At 43.1% G+C, this 25,353-nt stretch overlaps 2 long non-coding RNA genes across 3 annotated transcripts in view; one reads left to right on the top strand and one right to left on the bottom strand.

The window, feature by feature from the left end:
* Window positions 1–25,353, bottom strand: part of LOC308670313 — a 605,733-nt gene that overhangs the window by 505,953 nt on the left and 74,427 nt on the right. The gene's annotated exons all lie outside the window — the stretch shown is intronic.
* The window catches only part of LOC308670312, a 123,938-nt gene continuing 101,977 nt past the window's right edge, over window positions 3,393–25,353 (top strand). Inside the window, exons 1-4 of one of the 2 annotated variants that reach the window (XR_014026988.1) lie at window positions 3,393–3,422; window positions 3,609–3,733; window positions 3,969–4,026; window positions 23,936–24,894. This is a non-coding gene — a long non-coding RNA (uncharacterized lncRNA). Of the gene's footprint in view, window positions 3,423–3,447; window positions 3,734–3,968; window positions 4,027–23,935; window positions 24,895–25,353 lie in introns of those variants that run through there. The other variant, XR_014026989.1, reaches the window with a different exon arrangement.

The raw sequence follows: 25,353 nt of genomic DNA, 5'->3' as shown, positions 1-25,353 counted from the left end.
AACCAGTGGAACAACCTGCCTCCAGAAGCGGTGAATGCTCCAACACTGGAAGTTTTTAAGAAGAGACTGGACAGTCATTTGCCTGAAATGGTATAGGGTTTCCTGCCTGAGCAGGGGTTTGGACTAGATGACCTCCAAGGTCCCTTCCAACTTCTTCTTCTTCTTCTTCTTCTTCTTCTTCTTCTTCTTCTTCTTCTTCTTCTTCTTCTTCTTCTTCTTCTTCTTCTTCTTCTTCTTCTTCTCTATTATTATTATTACTATTATTATTATTATTAGCCTTGGTGGAGCAGTGGGCTAATGCCTCCTTAAGTAACACCAGCTGCCTGCCATTAGTGCAGGTTCGAGTCCCACCAGGCTCAAGGTTGACTCAGCCTTCCATCCTTCCGAGGTAGGTAAAATGAGGACCCAGATTGCTGGGGGCAATTAAGCTGACTTTGTAATAATGCCGCTTGGGGGGTGTGTGTGTGAAAGCCCTAATAAGCAGGCATATACATAGAATGAAGGCTACTGCTAAGCTTGTAAGCCGCCCTGAGTCTTCAGAGAAGGGCGGGATATAAATGGAATTAAAATAAAAAAATAAAATAAATCTATCAAAAAATATACCGACAACGCAATATGCGAGATTAAAGATTATCTATTTGTGTCTATCTATCTCAATTATCTCTCTCTGTCTCTCTCTCTCTCATCTATCTATCTATATCCTCTCTCTCTCTGTGTCTGTCTGTCTGTCTGTCTGTCTCTCTCTCTCTCTCTCCAAAAAAAAATAATAATACGGACAACGCAATATATACGAGATGAAAGATTAAAACTAAGGTAAAACCACGATTAAGAATCGCCCTGGCTGGGCCAGACGGGCTCGCTGGGAAGAGCTGTAGGACGGGGGGAGGGGGGAGGGAGGGAGGGAGGGAGGGAGGGGCGGCGTCCCTTTCGGGGGTCCCGCGGCGGCGGCGGCGGCGGCGGCGCATCTCCGGCACCCGCTTCTCTCCTCCGGCTTCTCTTTCGCTTCTCCGCCGCCGCCGCCGCCGCCGAGTCACGTGGGAGTCCCCGAAGTTTCCATAGCGAGGCCTGCGGGCGTCACATGATGGCCACGATATAATGAAACAACATTGTAGCGAGAGGCGAGCATTGGCGGAGCGCAGCGCGGCGCTCGGGCGGGCAGGCAGGCAGGCGGAGAGCCGCGCTGGAACTTCGGGACTTGCTCCGTCCGCTTTCTGCTCCTTTGGCCGGGCCAAAAGCGGCGCAGGAGAGGCGGCAAAGCTGGGGAGGGGGCAGGAGAAGGAGAAACCCCCCCCCTCACACACGCACCCACCCACCCAACTTTCGGACACCCACCCCCCTCCCTGCGACCCCTCCTCGCCAGCCTCGGAAAGGATTGGCACAGCGCAAACCTGCGTGGGAATTGCACCTGTTTCCAACCGGGTCTCCCTCCCTCCCTCCCACCCGAGTTTCTTTGGATGGGTGGGGGGTTTTGGGGGTGGGTTGGGGAAGAGAAGAAAGCAGCGGCGAAGATTTGGGGGGCGGAAAATCCCGGCACACGATCGCCCGGGGTGGGAAAGAGGAGGATTGAGGGGGTGGGGAAGGCTGCGATTTCGGGACACGCCACTTTTTCCTCCCACCTCGGGCGCCGGGAAGGAAAAGCACGCGCGTCGTGGGCACGGAGGTAAGTTATTATTCTGGTGGGGACGGGTGGGGGTGGTGGGGGTGGTGATGGGGATGGAGAAGAGCAGATGCTGGGATGCTTTGAGTGGGCATTGGCGTGTGTGCGCGCGTGTGTGTGTGTGTGTGCGTTGTGTGTGCGTGTGACCTCGCCTTTTCAACCCGGTCCCACCGACAGCAAAGTCTGGATCTGCTTTGAGCTGAGATGTTTTGAGTGGGTATTGGTGTTTGTTTGTGTGTGTGTGCGTTGTGTGTGCGTGTGACCTCGCCTTTTAAAACCCGGTCCCACCGACAGCAAAGTCTGGATCTCTGCTTTGACGGGTCGGCTTTGGGAGTCCGTGGCGGGGCTGGCCAGGAAGCCGGAGCCGGGCAAGGAGGGAGGAAGGGGGTGGGTGGGTGTCTGTCCGTCCCTCCTCGGCGGGGATCGGCGGAGGGTCTTTCCTAGCCCGGCTGGCCGAAGCGATTGCGCCAGATCGAGGCGGCGGAGCAGCAGCGGCTGCCCCCCGGCTTGGCCACGCGTCTCGGCGGGAGCTCCGGCGGCTCCCTCTGGGGCTGCGTGCGCGTCGCTCGCTCGCTGGCTTCCACCCCGCCTCTGATGTCCGCATTCCAGCTAATGTTGCGCAGATAAAATTCAAACTCGAGGTAAACAGGCGTCGAGGAGGAGGAGGAGGAGGAGCGGCGGCAAAAAGCGCTCGCCAGCCTCCGATCCCACAGCTCCTTTGCCCGACGCCCGGAGGGGAAACACCGCTCGGCGGAGACCCCGATCCTAAGCCCGCGCTCTTTTGCCTGGCACCGCCCCGGAGCCCATCCTCCGCAGCCAGTCCGGGGGCGGAGGGGGGGGGTGTTAAATCTTGACAGCTATGTGGGAGACTTCGGCCTGGCTGGGGCTGGGAGGGTGGGGGGGGGGCGGAAGACGGCGAGATGGGGCAGATCAAGGCTGCCATTCCTCCTCCTCCTCCTCCTCCTCCTCTTTTTCCTCCTCTTCCTCCTCTTCTTATTCGTCCTCTTTTCCTCTTCTTCCTCCTCTTCTTCCTACTCCACTCCCTCCTCTTTTTCCTCCTCCTCTTCCTCTTCCTCTTCCTCCTCCTCCTCTTCCTCCTCCTCTTTTTCCTCCTCCTCTTCTTATTCGTCCTCTTTTCCTCTTATTCGTCCTTTTTTCCTCTTCTTCCTCCTTCTTCCTCTTCTTCCTCCTCCACTCCCTCCTCTTTTTCCTCCTCCTCTTCCTCCTCCTCCTCCTCCTCCTCCTCTTCTTATTCGTCCTCTTTTCCTCTTATTCGTCCTTTTTTCCTCTTCTTCCTCCTTCTTTCTCCTCTTCTTCCTACTCCACTCCCTCCTCTTTTTCCTCTTCCTCCTCCTCCTCCTCCTCCTCCTCCTCTTTTTCCTCCTCCTCTTCTTATTCGTCCTCTTTTCCTCTTATTCGTCCTTTTTTCCTCTTCTTCCTCCTTCCTCCTCTTCTTCCTCCTCCACTCCCTCCTCTTTTTCCTCCTCCTCTTCCTCCTCCTCCTCTTCTTCGCCGGAGCGTTTGCTCCTTCCGACTCCGGGAACGGCCCGGCGTGGCGCTCTTCCCGGCCGCTTCGGGTGCCCGGGAGCCTCGGAGATCCGGCCTCCGGTTTGGACGCCTTCCAAGGACATGATGACGACTGTATATATGTTCTCTCTCTCTCTCCCTCTCTCTCTCTCTCTCCCCCTTTTCCTAATTTTCCCACGGACGTGTTTTTTTTTTTGCTTTGGGTACCAAAAAAAAAAAAAGATCGGAGCGGCCGTAGGTAAAAGCGCCGCGTCTTAGGGGGTTTGGAAGATGGGTGGGTGGGTGATAGGGCGGAGGGCGTCTGCAAAGTTGCAGGACGTGACGGCTAGTGGTCAGAGCAACTGGGTGGCGGGGGGGGGGGAGACGGAGGAGGGAGGGTTAAGAAACCTTTTGGCTGACCCGATTCCTTCCCTTCCCCTTTTAGGGAGAAGAAGTCGGTGCCTTTTCATAATCCTCGCCTTCTTACATAAGAGACTTAAGCGCGGGGAAGACGCCTTTGCCGGGGAATTGCCTTGCTGGCTTCCCCCCCCGCAACGACGGCCCTGCGAGGTAGGCCAGGGCTGGCCGGTGGTTTGGATTGAGAGGATTTAGCAGAGTGTGGGAGAGTTTCTTAAACTAGGAAACGGGGAGGGGTGTGTGTGTGTGTGTGTGTGCGCGCGCGTGGGGGGAAGCTCTAGCGGCTAGCGACTTCCTAGCAGAGGCGCTGGATTGGGAATATCGTGTTTTATAGATTAAAGAAGAAAGTTGCCAGAATGTTCTTCTTCTTCTCCATCTTCACCCCTAGAAGACTCTCCTCCTCCTCCTCCTCCTCTGGCAGAGTTGAAGAGCAGACACAGCTGGAGGTGATGGCGGCTTAAGAAAAGGGCAGGAAGGCTGATTCATTTTGGCTTCCTTCCAGCAAGGAAAAAAAAAACAGAGCTTGTAAGGCAGGTGCAAATTTTTCCCTACCTTTGGCCCAGCAGGGACTGGCCAGGTTTACAGCTTCTTTCCGGCTCTAGCAGGTTGGGAAGAAGGTGGGGGGGGGGCTCTTGTTGAAATCCCCTTCCACCACCACCCCAGCTCTGAAATGCAAAAGAGAACTGCCTTAACCTCCCCCCCCCTTTTGTGTGTGTGTGTGTGTCCGTGCCCGTGTGGGCGCTGGATGTGCAAAGTGTTAAAAAGTGTCAGGTCAGCTGCTGCCTTGAGACAGGGCTGTCAGCTGGCTTTAGGCGGCTCTGCAGTGTTCGTTTTTTGGGGGGGAAGGAAAAGTTGAGAGCCAGATGTGAGTGCCTTGCCCCCCCTCCCCCCACGATTGCCCTGCCTGGCTGTTTAGGGGGCTTTCATGATGAGGTTAGGAGTGTCTCCCTTTGGCAGAGTGGATTGAGATTTCCCCATCCGGCTTCTGACATAAAGAGGATTTCCATTGCTGTCGGCCCAGTCTTGAGTTTCAGAAAGACGTTTGGTGAGTTATTCATGCTGCAGAGGGGAGGAATTAGTGAACTGCAGATGGAGAAAGGGAGGAAGGATATGCAGGAGCAGAACTGCAGATGTTATTTTTATTCATGGCCAGCTTGGGAAACCACCTGCTCCTCCCAGGCTGTAGGGGTTAACAGAAGCAATAATTAATAACGGGGCAAAGTAATTCAAAGTGATAACGAAGGAACAACATACCAGTAGTCCTCTACTTGCCACCACAGTTGAGCCCAAAGTATCCGTCGCTAAGCAGGACAGTTGTTAAGCTTTGCACCATTTTTACGACCTTTCTTGCCACAGGGCCAAATGAATTGCTGCAGTTAGTAACACGGTTGTTAGAGTGAATCCAGCTTCCCCGTTGACCTTGCTTGTCGGAATGTGGCAAAAGGGGATCGCGTGACCCCGGGTCATGGCAACCGTCATAAAGTACATGCCAGTTGCCAAGCCTCTGAATTTTGATCACGTGACCCTGGGGATGCTGCAGCGGTCGTAAATGTGAAAAAACGGTCACAAGTCCCTTTTCCCCAGTGCCGTTGCAACTTCGAGCAGTCACTAAAACAAACGTTTGTAAGTCGAGGACTACTTTATGAACACCAATATAATGGGTCAGTTGTAATGTCGGAGTGTAAACAGATACTGTAGTTCTTCCGTTCTTTTTTCCAGCTTTGCGTATGCTTAAACATGTTTCTTGTTCCCTTCTTGTTGACTTGGCTTTTATTTTGCAGTTTTACAGCTCCCGTAGCTTATAGCTTTTCCCTGTGAAATTTCTTGGATGTGGATGGCCCAAAGCCAGACAAAATATGTCTTCTGGGTTTATATATAATTGAGAGAAAAGGGTTGAGGAAGGCAGAAAGTAAAGTATCTTAATTTTTTATTCCCTCTTTGCTTGTAATTATGACACAGCCTTTATTATATTTATACACATGCGTACCTGGAAATGCTCTATGCTTCTACTACATCATTCACTTTTTAACAAATAGTTACTTAGAAGTATTCTGAGGTATTTGGCCCCTTAAAAGTAAGGAGTAAGTAATTGCGTATCATTAAAAAGGAATAGTGAAAAAATTGGGGAAGCAGCCAGTTGATTTTTTTAAAAGTCAGAAAGATGCTTTTCCGGTATTTTTTTTTCCAACAGAGAAGAAAAATTGATTACTTTTTTTTTTCACAAAATGGAGAAAATCATGTATTAAACTGATTTTAGCCCTGGGTCTTGCCATCCTCAATCTCCTTAAAAGGAATTGGAATTAATTTTAGGTTTCTGCGTATCGGAGCGAAGATAAGAAAGCATGTAGTCATAAAAGCTGGTGAACGTATTTAGGATGGGGTTGCATGTGGCTGCATTCATATAATCTTGAAACTGACTTCAAAATGGTTAAAACTAAGTATATTCTGGAGGTTTATAACTTTGGAAAAAACAGCCTTCAAAGCCCCGATTCGGCTTCCTAATTTTCCATCTACGTCAGATAATTCTCTTCCCGTAAGAGGGGTGCTACGGAGCATTACAAACCAGCTAACAAGTCTTTATTTGCGTCTAACGTGACAATAAAAAGAGAAGGTGCCAGAACTTTTGTGTAGCTGAGAACGTATTGGGGAAACCGTGTTCTAGAATGTTCTTCTGTGTTTGGTGTTTTGGCGAGGTAAACCGACTCTCGTAATTCTCAGGAAAATTGGAAGGCGCTTCGTTTAGGGATGGGTGGTTTTGAGACTTGGTGGTGTTCGGCTCCAGAATAATCTTGAGAGTAGAGGTATTTGTGTTCGGATGAAGTGATTAGCCTGAACTTGAGAAGACAAATGCGAATGGAATTCATGATGCCTTCCACATCAGAGGCATCTTGATTTGTTAGGATTAGTTTTGTAACACAACTACTGACTCACTAAGAGAGTTAACTGTGGGCCAGTCTTGTAAATCCAGTTCGGCAGATGAATGGAAATAACTACCTCACGGCGAATCTTAAAGCGAAAATAAAGGGAATATCCAGCAGCTTAAATGTCCTGTGATTGTGTTAAATGCGACCTGGTAAAGCTTGAGAGGCCAAGTCAAAGCACACAGCCTGCTTTAGAGAGAGAATCCCTCCATTTACCCCCATGGATGTGGTCCCCAGAGGGACGTGTCTTAAATTGGGACGACAAGATGCACAATCACAACTCCTTGGTCACGTTGTCTTTTACCATGTTCCACTAGCTGAAAGTTGGTGCGGTGCAAGCTTATGTAAGAAATGAGGAACGGTAATTGCATTCTGCATAAAAAGCCGGTCTGTAGCTGTGCCTGGATTAAAAGAGCAGAACTTAACAGAGCACATACGTCATGGAATTTGCATGAGGGATTTCATTTTGGAATGCAGGGTTTTGAAGCAAAAGAGGCTTGTTTTAGCCGGGGTGGGTGGGTTGGAATCGATCCCAGGAATCCGATCCGATCCATTCCAATTCAGTCTGGAATGAAATTATAGGATGTGCTCATGGTTGAAGATTTTGCTACTCAGGTTTGTCACAAGCAGCAGCGATGTACAGACATGTACGTAGCATCTTACCATGGTAGGGAATGCAACTAAGAATTAGGTTGTTTTTGGGTGCCTGTGCGAATTCTCCAAAGACAGACCTCCGAAAAGCACATAGGCTATATCTGCGTATGAAGCAGGTTATGTGGACGGTTGCAAAGCAGTGCATTAAGGGAACTGACGCCATTTTGAAAACATGTGAGTCTCAGATTCCTAGGAAGGCATAGTAAATTTCGCAGACCGTGTCCTTGTATAGGGTGCTTCCTTATTCTATTGGCACAGAAGGTGCGGATTTCCTGGGCAAGCAAGCACTGCATCCTAAAACCCACAGCCTGGCTCTTTCTTTTTTTAGCTAGATGAGAAAGTGTTTATATATCTCTATATCTATCTTCTCCAGGGTGATCTGTCCCCAGTCTAGTCTTTCAATCTAGGCTATATACACACATACTTGAGGGGTCCTTGGTGCTCTCTGAGCTTGGTCGTTTTCTTGCAGATGTTTCATGATCCAACTGGGTAACATCCTCAGTGCTGCAAGAGAGTGCGCAGTGCTCTCAATTTATATTTTACTGGCTTGCCCTGTCCATGTTGGTGAGAGTGGTCTTGGATGTTCTTTGATTGGGCTATTTCCTGTAGACTTGCTTGGCAGTCCCTTGATTGGTAATGAATAATAATAACAATAATAATGTTGGAAGGGACCTTGGAGGTCATCTAGTCCAACCCACTGCTCAGGCAGGAAACCCATACCATTTCAGACAAATGGTTGTCTAGTCTCTTCTTAAAAAAACTTCCAGTGTTGGAGCATTCAGAGCTTCTGGAGTAAACAGCCTCACCAGTCAAGACCATCCTCACCAATTCTGACAGGACAAGCCACCAGCATATAAATTTTGCAAGCAAACCGCCCTGCTAACTAGCATTGATGGCATTGTGAAATCTCTGCAAAAAAAACCAACCAACTCAGAGAGCACCAAGGACCCCTCATTACAACCTGGAGCTACTCATTCTCCTTTATTCACATACCTGCTTCACATCTATTTTTTAAAAATAAAACTCAGCCTGAGGTATCCCATATATTTAGGCATTTGTATTTATTTTTTGCAGAGAGGCGGGCAGCCCTGTTCCTGAAGTTGTTTGGCTGGAAGGGGGCTTGTTTGTCCCTCTGAGTCATCCCTGTGATGTGGGATGCTGGCTCAAGGGCTTGTGTGCCTTGGCATGGAAACCTTGTTTTGGGCTGGCCAAAAATGGGGCGCTTTCGTGGCAAGCCAGAGTTGCTTTCCAAGGAGGAAGGAAGCCTAAAGGAGGTTTGGCACTTGGGAGGCGTAGCCTGTTGAGCCCACCCGGCGTTGGGGCTGCTAAACCAGGATTTGTGGTTTAGCTGGGGTGAGGCAAGTCCTTGGGGGTACTAGGCAGCCTGCTTCCGGGCATTGGAGGCTCGTTCCTCCAAAACTGGCAAAAGTTAAGCCCGCGCAGGATTTGCACGGGTGACCGGGACGCTGCGGGGCTCAGAGGATCGCCTTGCAGGGCTCCGAGGAGGGCGTGCGTGCCGGGCCCGGGAAGAGCCGCGTCTCCGGCGCCGCGCGAGGTTTGTTTTGACAGCCGGGTTCCTCCTCTTCTCCCTTGTTTCCCCCCCCCCGCCGCCGTTCCGGATCATGACTCCAGGCCCCGCCCTCACAGCCAATAGAAACACGGCTCGAGCCAAACAGCGTCGGCCCGGCCCCGCCCCTCCCCCCGCGGTCGAGCCAATCGCCTTCTCCCGACGAGCCCCCCCCTTAGCGCGCTTCTCTCCGGGCCTCGCCCCTCCCTCCGCAGGGTTTGTTGTGGTCCGGCCTCGTGCCGCCGGCTGCCCTCGTCACGCGGCTGGGCCTCGCGCCGCCCTCTCCGCGCCTCTTCCCGCTCGTCTCCCTCCCGCCCCCGCCTCCCTCGGCCTCGTGCTTCCTCCTCCCTCCCCCCCGCCCACTCGTCCGCGCGCCCTTGCAAGGCGGGCTTCTGATTGGCTGGCGGGAAGGCGCCCAGCTCTCTTATTCCCCCCTCCTTTTCCCCCCCTCCCCCGCTCAGTTTTCCCTCGTTAATTTCCCCTCAGGCCTTTTTTGATCCGCGGCTGAGGCGAAAAAAACTTCCGGCTTTTCTGAGGGATAAAACTGGCCTCGGCGGGTTCCCGAGGTCAGCCTCGCTGTAGGACGCTAGGCCTCTTGAAAGGCTGGACTCAGGGACCCATAAGCCGCAGCCCTTCAGGGCGCCAGGGAGAAGGAAGAGAGCTTTCCCTCCCTGTCAGAACACTTGGCCATTTCTTTTCTGTTTTACAGTCCTAGAACAGGTTGCAATTCCACAGGGAAAGGGCGTGCAAAGGCTGGCAGGTGATGTTGGGGCAGCTGCACCTGCCAGACTTCTGCCTGTCAAGGAGAGGCAGCTAATACTAGAGCCTTAGTACAGATAATCCTCCTCGTAGGACCAGAGTTGAGCCCCAAATTTATGTTGTTACGTGAGGCATTCGTTAAGTGAGTTTTGCCCCATTTTATGATCTTTCTGGCCACAGCTGCTAAGTGAGTCACTGCAGTTGATAAGTTAGTAATTTTATTTATTTATTTTATTTTAATTCCATTTATATCCCGCCCTTCTCCGAAGACTCAGGGCGGCTTACAAGCTTAGCAGTAGCCTTCATTCTATGTATATGCCGGTTGTTAAGTGAATCTGGCTTCCCCATTGACTTGGCTTGTCAGAAGGTTGCGAAAAGTGATCACATGACCCCAGGGTGTTGCAGTGGTCATAAGTATGAACCAATTGCCAAGCTTCTGAATTTTGGTCACAGGATCATGGCGATGCTGCAAATGTAACTGAAAAAAAAATGGTCACAAGTCAACTTCTTTCAGTGCTGTTTTAACTTTGAATGGTCACTAAATGAACTGTTGTAAATTGAGGACTGCCTGTACAGTTTTTAATAAGAATAATTTAATCTGGGTAATTGCACAGTTAAAACTATTTTTTTTACTTGTTTAAGTAACTTGCAAGCTGCCCAGAGACATCTTGTAGGGGGAGATGGAGATGGACGGCACTAAAAATTGAACAATATGGCTTGGGAACTAGGAGGCACCACGGCCAGGTGACTTTGGCTGATCTTGAAAAAGTTAAACAAGAGTTGGGCTTGGGTTGCATTGGGATGGAAGACCACTTGGAGATCACGGTTTGGGGGGGAGGCCCTCCTGGAGCAAAGCAGCAAAGCAGTTTGTATTGTTTGTAAGAAAGCATCGTGGATGTATCCAGAAGATCACCAGGAGAGAGAGTCCGTTGTCCAGCCAGATGGCAGGGCCTCCCAACTTTGGTTAACACTAAGTAGGAGAGTGTTACTATCAAGAGGATAGGCTGCCAAAACCCTTGGGCTATACAGTCTAGCATGTGAAGTCAGAACATGTCCTGGAAGAAGACAGTGACAAATAATTTCCGTTGTGTTTTTTTTTCAAAAAAACATCGTGGGTGTAAATAGGAAGTCAGAAGGAGTTGCTGCCGATTCAGGAGAGCTGTTACAATACCTTGGTTTACTTGGAGGAAACGTAACTTTCTTGCTTGCGCAATAGGAGCGCCTCACTGACAACACCACTGGGAGTTAATAGGCAGGTTATCTTTTGTAGGAGGACCTGATGCAAAAATCCAATGACAAGATGGCTTTAAGGAGATCCTTTTGCTGCCATTTTGTGATGTTTGGACTTTTGCTGTCCAGCTAATTAGCCCTTTGTTTTCAGATATCCCTCACCACAACTCCAGGAGGTTCCTTGCAGCAGAAAATATAAAAACATGTTACGTTTGCTACTAGGATAATGAGTTTCAATTCATGTGCTTTTTTCCTCTAGACCAGGGGTGTCAAAAGTCACAACGTCATGTGATGTGTTGCAACGTATCATGACTTTTTCCCCCAATGGGCTGGGCGCAGCAGTTTCGGAGTGATGCATCCGGCCCCTGGGCTGGCAGTTTGACACTCCTGCTCTAGACTATAGGCTGATTTAAAAAATAAAATAAAATACCTGATTGGTGCGTATTTGGTGACAGGCAGGACGATGGACTGTTCCTAAGGAAAGGAAATATCTTTCTACCCCTTTAAGAGTTTGCAAGAGGGCAATTTGACAGATGAAACTGAGACATTTCTTCAGAAGTTGGATCAGTACAGTAGATCTGGTAAATTTGAAGTTCACGATAGGAATGTATAGGATTGCAGTACCTATCATTGTATGTAAATAGGATGTCATAAGTACTTTTCCTAAAAAAGTTTTTTTAAAAAACAAAACCTTGCCAGCTTTTGAAGTAGCTAGGTTTTTCTGCTATAATCTATATCACATTATGTAATGGCACCTTTATGATTATGAGTATGATTGGATATTAAAGGGCCATAATAGCTATTGTGTTGTTTCTTTGTGAAATTATGCAAATATTTATTCTACTTATGCAGCAAATGCCTGTGTTTTCCTATTGAGGGACTAATGGCTTGCCAAGTTTAAGAAACAAAGTAAACCAAAATTGTTTTGTTTTGCTTCATTTTAAATGAAGAATTCCAAGTTCAGCCAAGATGTGGGCTGCAAAATCCAGGTGAGCACTAGATAGACCCAGAGTTAAAAGTTTTCCCTATGATATTCCATGTTTTTGCAGCCAGATTTGGTATCCATATTTAAAATCCTTTGAAGGTAAATGATCCATTAATTTAATATTGTAATCAGAATTTGCTACAATGTGAGAACTACAGTATAGTTCATCTACATTGAGAAAGCTTTCACCAAAAAGTGTATATGTTTAACAAGTGCGTGCCACAGTATATAGTTCATCAGAGTTAAAAGTTTAAGATTTGCACATTACAATGAAGATGAAGGCTCCAGCTGTGGTTATTTGGAAAGCTGTCAGTGCAACCCTGTGCCTTGTAAATCACAACATCTAAAAGGTGACATAAAGTAATTTTCTCTTTTAAAGTTTGATTTAGTAGCCAAATAATTTCTTAAATATAGGGAAGTGAAAAACTTGGACCACACAGCAGTCAGTGTAAATCACAGAAAACCACCTATGTAGATCAGCATAGATCAGACATGTCAAACTCACGACATCACATGATGTTGCATGACGTATTGCTGGCAATGGGGTGGGCACGGTTTCCTCGTGATGCATCGGGCCCCGTGGGCTAGCAGTTTGACACCCCTGGCCTAGATAATACCAACTATCATTTGTATAGCAAATGATACATTTGTTAAGTATCACATCTCAAAAAGGTTCTGTAAAATTAGAAACTGACTTATTGGTTGGATTCTCAACCAATTGCACTAAATTGGTTGCAGTTTGCACTAAAACAATGCAGACTAGGGGTTCTGGGTCCTGAAGTCCATACATCTGGAGGGCACAGAGATTGGGGCAGGATGAATGAGCCAGGCCACAGAATGATTGAAAGCCACTTTCTTCTTAAAGCTAACATCTGGAGAATTCAGAAATTCCTCTCCTCAGTCTTTCTGCTGAAGCAGATCCTCAAACTGCAGACCTCAATTGAGGCTTTTCAGTGTCATTGTGATGATAACCTTAGCATTGATCTACTGTCTTGTTTCCTACATGCCAAAAATCTTCATTAATGAGTTGGGGTGGGGGGAGAAGGGAGGGGAAATGAGAGACAAGAAACTAATGCTAAACTGAAAAATAAAAAAAAAGTCTCCTGTTTTACCCCAGTAGCCAGGGCTTTTTTTCTCATAGAACGCTCAGAACGGAGTTCTGGCACCTTTTTTTGGATGGAACCTTGTAGGGTAGGCAAGGTGGGTTGTATGACATGTGTGAGTTCTGGCACCTTTTTCTTTTACAAATAAAGCACTGCCAGTAGCCATTGGGTTCTTGGGAGCTTCTGAGCATATCAGCAATTGACTGAAGCTCCAAGGGAGATCAGGCTAGGCTCCTCTCTGCTGGTCTTCAGAAAAATGCCAAAAACAGTTATTTCCAGGGGAATGAGGGGGATTCTCCTAATTTAAGCTGTGAGCTGTTTTTTTTTATACTTTCTACTCTGTTTTCGTTTGTTGTTTGTGCCTGGTTTTCAACAGGATGTTTAATGTGTTTGTGAAGAGAGTTTATAAATGTAAATAAATAGGTAGCCTTAGAAGCCCGGTGAGTTCTGTTCTGGATATATATTAGATAAAAGAGTTTACCATCAGTTTTGTGGAGACAAGCTACCAAGTATTTTCTTCTTTTTCATCCACAGGGGTAAAAGTCTTCAGCAGTAGATTTCACCCTGTTATGTAGCTGTTGGTGATACCAGTCTTATTCTGCCTTAAACACACACACACACACAGCTGAATTTGTTAACTTACTGGCTTGTCCTTTAAGGAAGTAGGGCAAAGCACAGAGGCCCGGTATGGGATAACTGAGAACTTAGTCATGTAAGTAGAAGGGGAATTTACCTATTAGGAATAGAATGTTCTGTGCATCTTTTTCTGCTGTTTACGCAGATGCTGTGGGCACTCCCACAGCAGAGGAAACCGCAATCTTTAATGTGTTAAATTGCTTAGAAACCGACATTTTAATCCATTGGACTGAATTGTATAAGAATAAAAGTCCAGTTCTAAAATCAGAGTCATCAGATGCACAGGGAGAAAAATTAAGAGATCTGTGGATTTATCCAAGTTGGATTAAATGATCTGTGGATCCTAACCAAGTACCATAGAATCCTGCAGCTTGTTTCCAGCTATGTTCCACTGAGCAGTTTTGAAAGCATCACTGGACTATGGGAAGGATTCCTCATTGGTAGCCAGGTACTGTGTGGACTTGCACAACATGCTATTAATAAGGTAAAATGAATTAAGATGCTTGTGTGTGATTTGTGTTGTGGAAAATGTCAACAGCATATTGTGTGAGCCAGCTTATCATATTTAGCCATTATAATGGTTTGGGGAAGACATGTTTTGTGAACACAGCAATTGTGTTTACTTAACTTGGATTAACCCATTTATATGAACCTAATCTTACTGATTCTGTTACTCAGTGTTTCCATTAGATATCTTTAGAGCTTCCTCTGTTTCCTTAGGTAATGAATGACCTTTCTTGGGATTATGCCATCCTTTTTTCAAGAGAGAAATTTAAAGTTTAGAATTAGGAAAGGTCTGGTAGCACCATTTCTGATTAGCACATTTGATTAAAAGGCATAAGCTTTTGCCTAAAATTCAACTTGAAATTTATGCCTCTTAGTAAAAAATTTTAACGAGAAAAGATTTTATATTTTCATAAAAACTGTACATATTTTAATGGAGTATGCTAGCTGGAAATGCTGCTGCCAGACGCCTGATTTTGTTTTCCTTTATAGGCTACCACAGCTCTAATCGAACAGGTTTATTGAAATACCAAAACAATAAATCATTAAATCCTGAAAGGGGAGGAAAGCCAAGAGATCCAGAATGGATTGGTACATTGCCTAGTGATCTATGATAGCTTAGTATCTTAGTGCCCTGTTTTTAGGCAGGAAGTGTTGAGGGAGAGAGAAGAAAGAAAACCAGAATCAATAATGGAAATAATTGATCTGCTTTATTTTTTGCAGTCCACAATGATCGTAGCTAAGTGATATAGATTTGTCTCTTCTCGTTTTATAATACATCACTATTCATCCTTTGCAAAAAAAAAGACTTTACGTTTAGACATTGCTACTTTCTTTTAAAGAAAACTGACAGTAGAAGTGAAAGGGAGAGGCTAACCCAGTGCCCTATATCTGAGATCCAGTAACATTTATTTACCATATCTGATTTTCTTATTTACCTTAGGAGTAAAGCATTTTCTGCCAAGGGTGGATGCTTTCTTGGACGAAACAGCAGTTTGCAAGGAACTGTTTTCATCAGAATGTGTGCCATAGATTGGTTGGGAGGTAATCTTCCCCCCCCCCCATATAGTTGCCAGTTAAATGTATTCGCAGATGTAAAACCAATTTAATAAATGTGTGATCATGAACCATCAAATTAAGGGGATGGGGATAATAGCTTTGTTATAAATTCAAAAGAATGTATGCCTAACATCCTATTAACCTGTTCACTTAACCAAATCAGATCAGTTACTGCATTCACTGGACAAGCTAAGCCTCATTAATCTTAATTTTGGACTGCTTTTTAAAATATTTTTTAATTTAATTTAGGATGCCATGAGGACCTGATTCAGAATGTAAAGCCCATAAAGTTGCCTTAATTGAGTAACTAAGCTGAATCCAGCAGTAGCATTTCATGACCTGTTAAAGAATGAGCTAGCTCGAGATTTAATTGCAGCTGTCCAATTACACAGTCTGCTTAGGTCAGGGGTGTCAAATTCACAACGTTAGGTGACGTGTTGTGATGTATCTCGACTTTTTCCCCATTGCCAGCAATGGGGTGGGTGCGGTTTTGGAATGACTCAACCGGCCCAGAGGCCAGCAGTTTGACACCCCTGGCTTAAGTCTATGGTGTGTTCTCAGTGGAGCCCCCAAGGAATCAAAAGCCTGTGAGTGTACAAGTGGGGCACAATTCACTCAAATTCTGTATTGAGTGTTTTAAAAATAAATAACCAAACCCGTTCTGTATATCAGATCAATTTTATGAGGGCTTTGCCCTGCTTACATCAAAGCCACAGTCTCCTCAAACAGACCTTGGCTCTATGTAGAAGAGGAAGTTTGAAACTTGATTGAAATTCAGAGGGCAGGAAAGAGCCAACCAGCCAACAATCCAGCGAGCATCCTTTTGATTGTCAAATAACAATTTTGGTGCCAAAATCAACTTGGGCGACCAGATGCAAAGATGAACAGAGCTCTTGTTCTTTTAGACTCGTTCTGTTAGGAAGCAGTCATTTTGCATGTTTAATTTGCCATGTGCGATGTGTGTATGTTAGGAAGGGGGAAAATTTGCTGGTACTCTTTTTTTTTTCCCCTTTCCTTTTTGCACTTCATAACTGCTAAAAAGATTCTTTTTGGCTTGCCGAGAGGCAAATGGATTGCTAGGAATATTGTTTTTTCTTCTTCTTGAATTAATAAAGATGCTTCTTTTTCATCTTCTGCCCCTGCTCCCTTGCCCACGTAGACAGGTATGTTACGCAAAAGATACGTTTCTCTAAACAGTTGCTTTATTGTTGCATGGTACCATATGTGCCACTGCTGAAAAGTCCAAAGTATCTAGTGTTGCTGAACGTAGCCCAGTCTAATTAATTTATAAAGACTGAGTAATTAATTTGTAAAGTCCTTCAGCTTGCCCTCAAATCCCTTTTTTGTGAACCTGTTCTAACCTGTCAATGATTCTTCTGGAAATGTGCTCTACATAAAAGAAAAATGTAGTATCCATTTTTTTTACAAAAAGACTCAACAAATAATCGGATAGTTAAGACTGCAGGAAGAATAACTGCAACCCGCCTGTCTTTCAGAGAAGACCGTGAGTCAGAAGGAGGGCTGAGAAGATATCTGCAGACCCCTGATATCCTGGACATAAACTGTTTCAATTCCTCCCCTCGGGATGGCACTATAGGGCATTGAAAGTGAAAGGAATTAGACCCAGGGACAGTTTTTCCCCCCTTGGGCCGTCACTCTATTGAACACCTAATTTTCACAGTGCTGTCTAACGTCTTATGCATATTTACCCATATCGTATGGCTATAGTTGTACCATTATCCTTCTTATTATCTTCTTTACTACTCGGTCTTGTTGAAATTGTGATGATGGTGGTGATGATTGTTATTTTCAGGCTTTGCATGTACACAGAGAGCTTCTGCATCGGAGACAAATTCCTTGTGTGTCTAGTCACACTTGGCGAAATAAAGTATTTGATTCTGTTCTGGTCTTGTGCTCTGCTCTACTCATAATCAAAAATGTAATAGATACCTCAGAGTTTGGAAGCCTCTAAGGGCCAAATGTGGAGTGGAACAGCACTGCTTCATGGCAATAGAGCATGTACCTTTGGCAGTAAAGGATTCCAAAGAGGGCATCCAGATAAGGGGTTCTGAAGCTGTTCTTGGTCATGCCTCTTGCATCTTTAAATAGGAAGAGCAAGTGATCAGAGATCTCCGAAGCTTTCGGGAGAAAGTTCATCCTTTACCATATAATAGCATTTATTCTCCCTTGGTTTGCTTTGGTTAAGATTCCTCTGCTTGGACAGACAGAAGCATTTCCTGTGACTGCCTTTCTGTGATAGAAGTCACTGCTGATTTTCTATCTGGGAACAGCTGTTAAAGTTCTACATTCAAAATATGTCCACTGTGGCCCCTCCTGTCTTTCCAACATTGTTTCCTCTCCAGGTTGTCACACTCCATAAATCTTGGATTTATAAGTGGAATACTCAGATTCATGTGACTGCTTTGGAATGTTGAGTCAACTCTGAGTCAGCTTATTAAATATGAGAGCAGTGGTAAAACAAACAAAGGCTACAACATACTAGGTTTTGTTGGAAGTCTAAGGTTCCATTGTTTTGAACATCAACTATCCTTTTTTCTCTTGGGATGCTTGACCTAAAAGAGATAACAATAAACAATGCTAGGATCAACAGTGAAGTTAAGATTGTTCCTTGGGAGCCAATGTGAGATTGGCTACGTTTTGTCTGTGTGCTGTGTAGATCCACATGTTGAATTATGATCCAGCCAGGTTTATACTGTAGTGTGTCACACAGAGATGGCCAATTGTACTTTATTCAGTGAACCATGGTTAAATCACTGGCCTGATGGATTGTGCAAATCCAGACTTTGCAACTAGTGAGTTGCCAGAATATAATTGAAAAGAGGGTAAGGTGGAAGGACATGTATTAACAGCGCTATTCTGCCTATTTTCCATAGTATTTTTGTGACAATCTATCACTGTTAACTTGAATCAGCTTCTGTTTTTTCATCTTTTATGTTCCAAGAACTTCTAAGATCCCCGGTTGATTCATGAAATAGCTCGATTCTTAGATATTTCTAAGCTCTAGAATTTCCTTGTGTAGGAAGCTCATTCTTACTTCCTTAGCCTTCCTTAATTTTTGGAAGGTATGGCAGCTTTCTCTTTTAAGTAATCCATTAATATATACAGTACCTTATTACCGTTGTTATTTGGCTTCTTAAATATATATTTTTAATTGAAAGTTTTAAAAGCAATAATAAGAATTAATACGAACTAAAAAATGAAAGAAAGAATTGGAAAAGTTAAAAATGCAATAAGAAAATAAAAAAGTGAAAGATAACAAAGGTATAAGGTGTAAAGAAATAGCTTCTGATATTCTTTACAGTAATTATAATTACAACTATATTTTATCCTTTCTCTTTAAACTTGCATCATGACTCTCTTCTTTTTATAATCTGTCCTTTCTAATTGCCAAAACCCTAAATCACCAGCTTATTTTTTCATTTTTACACAAAAAGTCCATTAGAGCTTTGCATCCAACAATAAATAATAGGTATTGTCCTTTCTCTAATCAAAGGTCAGTTTGTCCACTCCATCCAGTTCACCCTTAGTTTCCTGACATGTACTAACCAAGTGCAATCCTGCTTAGTTTTTTGCTGTTGGCGAAGTCTTCTAGAACCTACTACGTGGTTGCAGTGTAAATTCACTTTTGTGAATTATTTTTGAACTGAGATAATTAATATTCTCTGTGGGTGACTGGGAACTGTAAAAGGATTGGCTAAGATGACCAAAATAAACAGTTCCACAGAAAAATACTCTTTTCAAAAGAGCATTGATAATTGTTATTATATATACATTTTACTGATCATTGTAATGTGCTATAAGCTATAGATATAGGCTTGAGACCTGAAAATTATTTCAAGAGGTCATCTGGGGTAAAAAGGTTGAAAAGGCTGGTTGAGAAGGTAATTTAAATACCATTAAATACAACAAGGCTGCAGTGTTAAGTACCTATCGCTAGATGGATGCAGAGACCACAGTGAAGTGTAATTGCATTGTCCCTTCTGCTTCCTTCCATCCATTCTCCATTTTTAAGCCTACTTTATAAACACCTGGAGAAAGGTGCAGTTTGCTGTGTTTGTGAAAGCAGCATAAACTTTGTTGTGATGATATAATCCCTAGGAAATATGATCTAGTAAATATTAATAACATACTTACTTAAAATGACATCTGGCTTCCATGTGAACTGTTTCAATCCATCTTTAGAAGTGATGTTCTGATACAATAGGGCTACAATATTATACCTAGGCTTCATTAATCCAGATTATCACCTGGATCAGGGGTTCTTAACCTATGTTTCTGTGAGGTTGAAGTAGAAAAAAGATGACAATTTCATTTTCATTAACCTTTGATGAAAATTTAGCTTTTCATTCAATAACTTATATAAGCAGCACACGGTTATTTATGTCTTTCACTAAATTTCCGTCTAAAATTATTATACCCTAAAATTAAGGTATTGGTATCAATTTAATGGGGTAAGAGATATATTGCTGTTATACGTGTTTTTTTTTATGTATTTTGATAGCTGTATTTCAGGATAATTGATCTACTTTATAATATGGTCCACATGCATTTTATTTATGCATTTAAATACATTCCTTATTAAGCAGGGGTCCCTTAGATTTCACCAGGTTTTCTAAGAAGTCCCTAGCATAAAAAGGTTAAGAACTCCTGACCTAGTATGACAATTTCACTTTTCTGTATCACTGTTGCCACCTAATGTTTATGTGGATATTTGCAACACAGATCTAATGGCCTATTATGATTTGCCATTTTCAGAGCTGAGGCTGCCGTTTTTTATAGCAGGTTTATCCAAGATTCTATCCTTAAAGGAACTGTCTATCATCTATTTTTTAAATCCCCAGAAATGATGCTATCCATTCAGTTGTGTCTTGGCAAGTCTGTGGACCAACCCCACGTTTTCCAATTTTCCCCTGCTTCTTTCAGTTGTTGTTGTTGTTGTGGCTTGTGTTGGTTTTGATGGTGTCTAGGCACTGTATTTTTTTCCGTGACCGTGTTTCCTTTTACTGCTGATCACTCTGAGCATAACTGCCCTTTCCAATGAGTTTGTTCTCATGACACGGCCAAAATAAGTAAGATGGAATTTTATGATTTTGCCTTTTAGTAATATGTCTAGTTTTATATGCTCCAGTACTTGCTTGTTTGTCACCTTTACTACCCAGAGAATGTGCAGGAGGAGCCTTCAACATCACAGCTTAAGTGAATCAATTTTTCTCCTGTCTATTTTTTTTTCATGGTCCAACTTTCACAACCATAGGTAACTATGGGAAACACAATAAAGTGGACTAATCTGCATTTAGTTGCCAAGCTGATGTCCTTGGCTTTCCATATTCTATTCCTGCTTATCATTGCTGTGTGACCCAGTGTGATTCAACACTTTATTTCTGGACGGCATTCGCTGTTTCAATCAATCTGCAATCCTAGGAAATTCTTGCATGCATTTTTTTTAATCCCATTTATATCCCGCCCTTCTCCGAAGACTCAGGGCGGCTTACAATTTTAAGCCCAAACCAATGTGCTTAGCAATAGATATCTTCAATAGATATTTGATATCTTCACTGTCAATTGTTATTTCAAATATTTCCATTCCTTGCAATCGCCATGAGCTTGGTCTCTTTCGACTGTTCAGAAACAGGCCAAATTTCTTACTTTCTTCTCTCATCCTTTTGATTGGAGGTTTCTGAGAGAAGAGTTGTGTTACCAGCATATTAAGGATTGTTGATGTTTTCCTTCCAATCTTTACTTCAATTTTTAATTCTTCAAGTTCCAGCTTCCTCACGATCACTTTGGTATACATATTGAATCAGAAAGGTGAAAGAGTGCTATCTTGTGAAACTCATTTTTCTAGTATGAACCAATCGGTGTCTCCATATGGTGTTTGTACAGTGGCTTCCTGATTCGTGGCAGCATGACTACATGTTGACCAGATGTGTTGGCTCCTTTGGCTTCTAGGACTTTCCGTAACTTGTCATTATCAATACAATCAAAGACTTTCTGGTAGCCATTAAAGCAGATGTAGTTTTTTTATATATATATTCTTGAGATTTTTCCATGATCCAGCATAAATTTGCAATATGGTCACCAGTGCCATGACTTCATTCTGAAGCCAACTTGATCATCTGGTACTTCCTTTTTGATGACTGGTGCGAGATCTTAAGGAGAATCTAGAACAGAATAAAATAGAATAGAATAGAATAGAATAGAATAGAATAGAATAGAAAATATGGAATGAATAGAATAGAATAGAAAATATGGAATGAATAGAATAGAATAGAATAGAAAATATGGAATGAATAGAATAGAATAGAAAATATGGAATGAATAGAATAGAATAGAAAATATGGAATGAATAGAATAGAATAGAATAGAATAGAATTGAATAGAATAGAATAGAAAATATGGAATGAATAGAATAGAATAGAAAATATGGAATGAATAGAATAGAATAGAAAATATGGAATGAATAGAATAGAATAGAGTAGAATAGAATAGAATAGAATAGAATAGAATAGAAAATATGGAATGAATAGAATAGAATAGAATAGAAAATATGGAATGAATAGAATAGAATAGAAAATATGGAATGAATAGAATAGAATAGAATAGAATAGAAAATATGGAATGAATAGAATAGAATAGAAAATATGGAATGAATAGAATAGAATAGAATAGAATAGAATAGAATAGAATAGAATAGAATAGAATAGAATAGAACCTTGGAGGTCTTCTAGTCCAGCCCCCCCCTCCGCTCAAGCAGGAGAACTATACCATCACAGACAGGTAACTTCCATTCTCTTCTTAAAAACCTCCAGTGATGGAGCACCCACGATTTCTGAAGGCAGAGCTGTTCCACTGGTTGATTGTCCTCAGTGTTAGGAAGTTTCTCCTCAGTTCCAGGTTGCTTCTCTCTTTGATCAGTTTCCAACCGTTGTTTCTCATCCTTCCCTCTGGTGCTTTGGTGAACATCCTAACCCCCTCTGCCTCGTGGCAGCCCCTCAAATACTGGAACGCTGCTATCACGTCTCCCCTATTTCTTCTTTCTTTTCTTTTTTCTTTTCTTTCTAGGATGAGGAATGAGGACAATTTTGTGGTAATTGGAACAATCCTTGGAGTCACCCTTTTTAGCAATAGAATGAAAACACTATTCATTTCCAGTCCCGTGACCCTATGTTCATTTCCCAAATTTTCTGGAACAGGGCTGTGATGGTTGTGGGTGATATGGCCTCAACAATTCTGTGAGGATGGTATCAACGTCTGGTCCCTTGTTATTCGTCAGTTGGCTCATTGCCCAGGTAACTTCCTGAAGGATGGCTGCTTCTATTTCTGCTTCCCTTTCCTCATCCCCCTGAGGAGGCTGGGCTGGCATACAAGATCTTCTTTGTATTCTCGCCATCTGTCCTTGACCAACTTGTTGTTCAGACAGTTCTTTCCCTTACTTGTGTGTGATGATGCTTTTATGAGCAGAAAATGGTTTTTTGGATCCTTTTGACTGGCACAAATGGATTCTTGGTGTGGCACTTCTTGCAGTGCTCTTCTAGCTGCTTACTACCTTAGGCCCAATGTACTAATACATTAGTCCTAGTACTTCATTGTTTTCCTTACTGTTCTCTCAAAATCTGCATTCTGTCTTCTTCCTTCCTCCCATTTGCTTGCTGCATTGGCTGCTTTTCTTCACTCAGCTATTCTGATAGTTTCATCTGGGAGTTGCTAGCTTTCCCCCCCCCCCTCTGGCTTCTTGTATGGTGTGTGTTCAACTGCTGTTTTAATGATAGTTGATTGGATTTGTTGCCACAGTACGTTGGGCATCTACCCAGCAGTATCCAGCAGTTCAAACTCATTTTTCATCTCAATTTGCAAATGTGGGAGGGATTTTGGTGATGTCAAACTTCTCTGGTGGTGCTGTCTTTTTCTGATGCTGCATAATTTGACTCTGATCTGATCTTACCAACAATTTATAATCTGAACTGCAGTCAGCACCTGGATATGTCTTGACAGCTAGAACAGAACTAGACCATCGATGGCTGCACAGGATAGAGTCGATCTGATTGTGGTGCAGTTTATTTGGCGAGGTCCAAATATATAAGGGACACTTGTCCTGTTTGAACCAGGAATTCATGATTTGGAATTGATTTTCATGGCAAAATTGAACCAAACAAATGCCTGCTTCATTGTTCTCCCCAAGTCTAAAGCTGCCAGTGGTGCCTGTTTTTATTTGCCTGTCAACCTTTGCATTGCATACATACCCGATATATAAATAATGTCTTTTTCAGGCAGTTGCTTCAGAGTTTTGTCAGTGCTGGCATTGAAATCCTTTATTTCAAGCTCTGTTGCATTAATTGTTGGGGCATAGACTTGGACTCCTGAGATTTTGAGGTGCTTCCTTAACTAGGTTTCTTGATTGAATTTGATATGGTTGTTCATTCAACTCACTACGTCATAAACCATGTTTTTTTAGAACTGTGCTGCACTGAATTAGTGCATTGAGACCAATTGACTCTCAGTGACTTAAGCTCACATGAGAGGCTGAATCAGATTATGACTTAAGTGCAATGTGTAAACCCAGCCATTGTACAGTATATATAGCATATGATGAAACTATCCAAAGGTTTGGAGAAATATAATAAAAGGAACATAATAATAGAATAGAATGGCTTTTTCTGACTGCTCTGCCCTCAACAACTTTTGCTTCAACTTTTCATCAGGTCTGTGTCTTCTGGTAATTCGATGGTTTTAGAATTTAAAACCTGCTTTAGCCATTGTAGCATTTGAAAAAAATAGCTTGCAGTGATCAGTGAGAATTATTTTTCAAAGCGGTCTGTAAATAGATCTTCAAAACCCAGATGATATAATATTTTCTCTTTATGTACCAGTGAGATGTTTTTGTCCCTTTGTATTTAATTATGTTTTTCTCCTTTTCAGCTTCGGGAATGGATCGGTTCAGTTTTTTTCTCCTTCCAACTCACGGTGTCATCCTGAACAAAGCATTGTCAACTTACACTGAGGAAAAGATTTCGCCCAGGAAATAGCTATGTTGCAGTTTCTTAGGCAACTACCTACAAAATCATTTTCAAAAGACAGAAGGCTGTTATAAAAGGCAACACATTGTACAGAATTACTTCGTTGTTCTTCATATTTGTTTTGCTTCCTGTCAAAAACATGTTCATTTTTGGCACTTAAACTCCCAGTAAAATCCTTTAAAACTTTGGGAATCATTGATCATTGGCTGAAAAGTTGACTGGAATCTCACTGAATTACCAAGACTGAGTGATCTTGCAGGACCAAGAATACCTCCTCATCACCTTAATTCCTCCCCCAATTTCATTGGTGAACAGCCCTGAGATGAAAATGACCTCTAGTCCATAATTATAGATCCAGTATACCGGTAATTTAAAAGTATTCCAACTGGGCATTTCTTTAATCTATCTTGTTGATTTTCTCCAATAACAGTGCCGTGAGTAGGAAATTCATTCTAGAATTCTACCACTTTTGCAATTCAGAAGTTTATCCTAATGACCAACTTTTGGCTACAACCTGAGTCCACTGTTTCTTTTCTGCAATAGTTACATATATTAAGTCAGCCCATCAGTTATTTAATTTTTTTCCTCAGTCTTTTCCAAACTGAATGGATGGGTTCTTAGACTTACCTTTAAAAAAAGGTGTTGTAGTTCAGGACTGCATATCACCATGTACTGCTGCTCACCCTGGAGATATATCCAGCTGTGTTGTTGCCTTTATATAAAAGAAGATATCACTGTCCAGTGGAACAAGTATCCTGTTTATAGTTTGAAGGATGCCACCATTTGGAGTATGAAAAAACAGAACTTTTAACTCAGAAGATGAGAGCCATCAGTTTTGGTCACCTTGTAAACAAACTCACGGTAAGTCTTTAAAATATTTATCCTTAGAATTGCAAACTAGGAAGAAAAATTGTTTGGAAATACAGTAAGAAGTAAAAGATTTGAATAGCATACTTGAGAAAAGACGTATTTATGAAGAGCAGTTGTGTTTCTTTGAGTTTGCTGCCTAAATTGCATGCTGTTGGATTTATTATTCATTAAATTTATAAGGCTTCTTAACTCAGTCAGATTATAACACCTAGATTGTTTGATTTGTGCCTTCTACTACTGCTTCCCTCAATGTGATGCTTCCAGATAAATTGGCCCTGTTCTGCTTAGCATCCCCAGTTAGCATATCCAATAGAATTCATCATGCATACTGGGAATTCTGAAGTTACAGACCCAGCATAACTGGGGAAGGCCTTGATAAACAGTTCAATTTCAGTAGTGATGTACAGTGATACCTTAATACTCCTCGTTAATTGGTTCTGGGCAGTGCAA

This window comes from Vipera berus (assembly GCF_964194415.1).
Source record: "Vipera berus genome assembly, chromosome: 6".
Lineage (NCBI taxonomy): Eukaryota > Metazoa > Chordata > Lepidosauria > Squamata > Viperidae > Vipera > Vipera berus.
Note: the sequence above shows the minus strand (reverse complement) of the source record. Positions and strands in the feature narration are given on the sequence as shown.